This window comes from Nuphar pumila, chromosome 2 (assembly GCF_984573655.1).
Source record: "Nuphar pumila chromosome 2, dmNupPumi1.hap1.1, whole genome shotgun sequence".
In the NCBI taxonomy this organism is placed as follows: Eukaryota; Viridiplantae; Streptophyta; class Magnoliopsida; order Nymphaeales; family Nymphaeaceae; genus Nuphar; species Nuphar pumila.
Genome location: NC_143250.1, coordinates 127,506,598 through 127,512,811, shown reverse-complemented (window position 1 = coordinate 127,512,811; position 6,214 = coordinate 127,506,598). Strand labels below are relative to the sequence as shown.

At 36.3% G+C, this 6,214-nt stretch overlaps 1 non-coding gene across 1 annotated transcript; it reads left to right on the top strand.

Moving 5' to 3' along the window:
- The first annotated feature begins 515 nt into the window (after positions 1 to 515).
- On the top strand, positions 516 to 618 carry LOC149847059 (small nucleolar RNA R71). The gene has a single exon (XR_016430699.1). It is a non-coding gene; the product is annotated as a small nucleolar RNA R71 (small nucleolar RNA).
- Positions 619 to 6,214: the final 5,596 nt, after the last annotated feature.

Here is a 6,214-nt window from a genome sequence, read left to right as displayed (position 1 = left end):
TAGGCATCTGCATGGAAGACTGTGAATTCTTCCATGAAAAATTGGGATGGTTACGCCAACCCGGATTATATGTCGATGAAAATGGGTTATTTGGCGATCTGACGTAACCCTGAGCTGTCTGAACCTGTTCTTGAACAAATTTAGGGTACTGAGATGCCGACGGGCACTCAGTGATATCGTGTGCTGGACTGACACAAAGAGTACACACCTGCTGTATAGTGGGTGGTCTTGAGAGAAGCTGGTCTAACTTCTGAGCAATCATGTCTACCTTGCACTGTAGTGCAGTAGATGGACCAATCTCAAGAACACCAGCTTTCTTCTGAATGCTGGGTGTGGCTCTATCAGAATAAGAACTCGAAGCATGGTGGAGGGAATTCTCGGTCAATGTATCAAATAACCTCCATGCTTCGTCCTCGCTTTTCAGCATGAATGTCCCTCCACATGAAGAGTCAATCATCTGACGATTCTTGTCAGACAATCCATCGTAGAAGCTCTGCACCAGTTGCTATTTCGGCACCTGATGATGAGGACATTTCCTGAGGAAATCCTTCATTCTCTCCCAGGTCTCATGAAAGCGCTCACCATCTAGCTTTGAGAAGCTAGTGATGGCTCTACGATATTGGTTTGTACGACCAATGGGAAAGTATTTCCAAAGAAACTCCTGTTGCAATTGATCCCAGGACTCTATTTCTACAGAATCTAAGGACTTTAGCCAATACTTGGCTTTGTCCTTCAATGAAAAGGGGAATAGAGTCAACCTCAAAGCATCATCATCGAAATTCTGTATCTTGAAAGTAGAACAAATTTCGAGAAATTCATCTAGATGTCGGTAGGGATCCTCGTGACTAAGGCCATAAAAAGATGGGAGCATCTGAATAATGCTGGCCTTAATCTCATAATGTGGCGCTCTTACATCGGGTCTCCGAATGCAGGATGCCTGAACATAATCTGTGGGAATGAAGTATTCCCGCAGAGGGCGTGGATGAACTGGGGGTGGAGGTGGAGGATCCATGTCAACCATTGTTGTCGAACTTCGATGAGAATGTAAAATTCTCTCTGGGTTGTCAACAAATGGGTGTAATTGGGTTCCTATACCTCGTCGCCCCTGCATACACTGGTACTAAGACCAGATGTAAGCAAACGACCTAAATCTAAATCTAAACTAACAAAGGTACTAAAATATAAATAAAACAAATAACAGTACTACGAAATAGAGATGCTATCTATCTATGTCAGAATTCTATAACTAAATAAAGAAATAACAAAGTAAACTATTCTAAAATACTGAAACAAATAAATACAGAAAATCACAAACTAAGTCTTTCTAAAACCCACCTGTCTAATCGCTCCTTGCAGAATGAAAAATTAAGTGAATCCTAGAAAGAACAGTACGTGAATCCGATATTTACTAACTATGTTAATCCTATATTCACTTACTAATCCTACTAACTAAAAAAATAAAACAACTAATTAACTAACTAAAACAAATTAATAAATCAAACTCTAAGAAATAAAGTAATCAATTCGTCGTTCCCCGGCAACGGTGCCAAAATTTGGTTGATATTTTGAGATGATCTTTTTAAAACAATTATTTTCAATAAAACTTTGGAAAATCCTCAACCAAAAGTATAAAAACTGACTTTCCACAAAGTGGTAAGTACAAGTCGAATCCTTAGGGAACAGGAATTAATCAAGATATTTCTGTAAAATTTAATTTATTAATTACCAATGTCAATCTACAATTATGAAGCTAATACAACTACAATTAATCACTAAAATGAAAATAAAAAAACAACTAAGTCTTCTGCTCCACACCAAGGGTATTTCCATCTTTTCGCCAATTATTCACTCTTCGCACTTGGACAATAACCCTGGAAACTAAATTTGCTTTTCAACCTAAAAATGAAGGGAAATACAAAGTTAGTATTCTATCCTAACAATGAAAACAATAAATAAAACTAAGTCTAATTTTACGAAAATAATAAAACAAATGCTAATCATCAGAAAATAATTAAATAAACTACTAAACTAATTCTCTAATTAGCGAAATTAATTCTACTAATGCTGTATGATGATTATTCAGCTCCTAAAATGCAGAAACTACTGAAAACAGGTCTAAAATGCCGAAACTAAGGAAATTACAAAAATGCCCCTAACTAGTGGAAAATAGATTTCTGACAGACTGTCGGAAAACTACTGTTTGACAAGGCAAAAAGGTCTGATTTTCCCGAAATTTGTTCTGTTCTGCAACTGACAGATTAAACAATCTGACAGTTTTTACAGAATGAAAAAACGATATCTGGAACTCCAGATATAAGCATTTCAAATCTGGGAAAAATCAGGATATCGAAAGTCCTGTAATTTAAAAACCAGAAAAAGCGGTCTTCACAAAACACTTAAAAATCAGACCAAACCAACTCGGATCGAGCTGAAATTTGGTCTTCCGTTAGCTAACACGTTGATAAAGTGAATAGAAAAAGAATTTTCTAAAAACGCAGAATTTTTGCCTATGAAATTACGACAATGCGATGCAGCAAAAATCAGGTTTTTCTTTCAGTGCACTATTCACTTTATGAATCTATTTAAACACTATAAAATGCAAATTAAACCTAATGCAATCTAAATGACACTGAATAACAGTGTATATGCAGATGAATATAACAATTATGCTAAATGCATGACGAACGAAATACGCTAAGCAAATTACGACTAAAGCTACGTTAACTAACGATGCAAATGCAACTATGCTACTCAAGGAAATGCAATCCGAACTACTATGTTAAATAATAACTAACTACAAGTAAAACAATCACAAAACACAGCTCACACACACGAAACAAGTACAATATACGCACACTCACTTCTACTACATCAAATGACTAAACTACTTAGTCTAAAATAAAAAAATTAAGTACACTTAAATGAAATTAGTCTACTAAAGAACAAAGGTTGCTGGTTTAGGATCGGGTTAGGGTTAGGTTTACTCGGTTGACTCAACTAGGCTCGGTTTTGACTTGACTCGGTTCGGGTTGGCTTGGGTGAACTCGGTTTTGACTAGGTTAGGTTTTGACTTAGCTAAGATCGGGTTGGGTTGACTCAACTAAGGTTGGTTTTGACTAAGTTAGGTAGGCTCAGTTGACCTAAGCCTAGGTTGGGTTGACTTGGACTAATGTTGACCCAAACTAGGCTTGACTTAACTAGTTGGGTTCGGTTGACTGAGGATTGGATTAGGTTTGGTCTATGACTTGACTTAGGCTTGGTCTTTGACTAAGTTAGGTTTAACTAAAACTAGGTTGGACTCGGTTTAGGGTTGGCTTAGTCAACTAGGTTCGGTTGTCTCACTAGGTTCGGGTTGGATTTGGGGAAGGTCGGTTAGACTCAACTAGGCTTAACTTAGATTAGGTTAGGTGGACTCGGTTGACCTAAACTTAGGGTAGGTTTGACTAAAACTTGACTAGGGTTAGGTCTTGGTCTTTGACTGGACTTAGACTAACTGAGTTTGATTTTGGGTTGACTAGACTCGAGTTGGGTTAAGTAGGGTTTAGGTTTGACTCAACTAGTCTTAACCTAGGGTTTGACTCACTTAGTTAGGTCGACCAAGTTAGTAACCTCTTAATTATCCTAAAATTAATTCAAAGCTAACAATTTTAATGTAGAAGGTTGGGAAAATAAAGTAATAATTACCAATGCTCCAACTTTGAAATGATTTGGATTCTAAAAAATCGCCCCATTTAATGAGGGAGTTACACTCCTTAATTGTCTTTAAAGCCCACTTTGGAAAAACGAAAAGTCCAATCTAGAAACCCACGATTTTTGCTTTTCAAGATGGAATTAAATTGCTTTTATTTCTTTATGGAAATCGTGGAATCTAGATTGGTGTTTTAGTTTAATTTCAAACACACTTTCCAAAACTAAAGAGTACTCCTTCTTTAATGCACATTCAAAATTTAAATCTCAATTAAATGCCCCACACGATTTTTGAAGAAACTACTCTTTCCAAAAACTTTTCAAATTTCATTACTTTAATTACCATCCTTCTCAAAAATCGCCAACCCTAATGGTGCTACTTTCTAAACTAATGCAATTAAAACTACCTAGGGAATAAAAGGAATTAAATAGAAAAATGATTTTCTAGGATTAAATGCTACCCTAATTCCCAAAACTTACTTAAATGACCCCTAAAAACGGCTAAGGCAATAAACCCTAATACATTGAACCTAGACACCTTCCTAACCTACCTAATTGCAATTAATACTTTCTAAAAAAATCGACCTAGAGCTCAATTGGAGCTCTAATGGCTGTCGCCCCTCCTTGGGGAAAAAGAAGACTAAAAAATAAAAATATAAACTAACAAAAAACGATTAAACTAAGTAACCACTATTTTGATAAAACGAAATTAAAATATAATAAAAAGAACTCCTAATTACACAAATGCAAACATGAACAACACCATGCTGAAATTTATTAAAAGCATAAAGAAAATAAAACTCGATTTTTGTAATTTTGTTTTAATAGACACAAAACACAAAAACACAAAATGATTAAAACAATGATTTAGAACAATCCTAAAATAGTGAGATGGACTAACACAATTTTATGTTGCTGTCAACATACAAACCACATAGCAAACCACACGACTTACCAACCTAAACACACACATTTAACGAAAATGCAAAGATCGGCTAGAATAAATCTAGCCGATTTTTTTTTTTCTTTTTTTTAAAATGAAAGCAAAACAAGTCACAATCAAATCCCACGAATAACATAAATCAAAATGAAATTTTATAATTAGATTTTCAGTAGAACAGAACCAAAAACACGCCTATGACCGATTTGAAGAATCGGCTAGATGAAGATCTAGCCGATTTTATCGATTTGATTGAAAAATCTACAAAAAACTCGATTCAAATGAATCAATCAAACAAATAAACCTAAGCTAACGTGCTGGCCTATGCACGAAATCTAATCTAAGGTTGAAACAAAAAGAAAAATAAGAAACACACACAGAAAATAAAAAAATTAAAATCAACACACAATTTCGGTTTTAGCTAGAAGAGAAGGGAGAAGAAGACCTACCTTTTGGAAGATCCGACGACCGGGGGGATGAAGAAGAGCGGACCGTGGCTTGATCTTAACGTCCCAAACAGTTCGAGAATGCTGGAGCTCACCAAAGAACAGAACTTTTGCAGCTACTACACGTTGGAGATCCACCGAAAATGGAGTATGTGCCGATTCTCGATCGGAGGGTGTAGAAAACCGGATGGGGGTAGGGCCGGCTCACCTTGTTGGTGTGTTTCGCACTCCCACACAAGGTTAATGGTCTCCACGTCTGCTACACCTGCAAAAGTACAGAAAAATGGTGAAAACACAGCAAGGAAAAAGGAAGAAATGAAGAGAAAACAAAAGAGAGGTCGAAATGTGCTTGGAAACCAAGCATGAACCGATCTTCAATGGCCAAAACTTGAGAGAATGGAGGGGAAGGAGATGCTGGAGCTAGAGACACTGAAAGGGGCGTCCAAACAAAGCCAAAGACGCCTAGGGTTCTTCTAAAAAAACTATTTATAATTTTGACATTTTTCAGAAAGAAGCTTAAAAAAAAATTTTTGCTAGGCGCCACTTTCTGGGGGGTTTTCTGCAAAACTTTTTGAATTGGATATGGACAGGCGTGTGGGTTGGGTTTTGGGCTTTCTAAGGGTTGATCCAAAGTCCAAATAACCTAATTGGGTCGGATATGGATCCGATCCACCTCGAAATCCGTGCCCAAACACTGAAATAGCCATAACTCTCTCATTTTAACTCCGATTTTTCTGAAATTCGAACCATAACCGCTAACTGTCAAAATACATCTAAACATGGGTTTAAAATCTTAAACTTGATACAAAATGCATGAAAAACTTATTAACATGATGCGCATTTCGTGCATCATCAACTTCTCTTATGGTCACGATGTTGCGCATGATATGCATGTCATATCTCCATTGGTTGATAAAACATTCATAGAAGAATGTGATCCAAATGATATATCAAGTGGATGGGCAAACAATGAAGAAGGAGAAGAAGAAGAAGAAGAAGAAGAAGAAGAAGAAGAAGAAGAAGAAGAAGAAGAAGAAGAAGAAGAATATGAAAGTCAAACAAGTGATGAGGAAGAATTCTCAAGCTAGTGAGCAAAATCTTGTAATACAAACCTCTATTTGAATGTATTCCAATGTTTTGA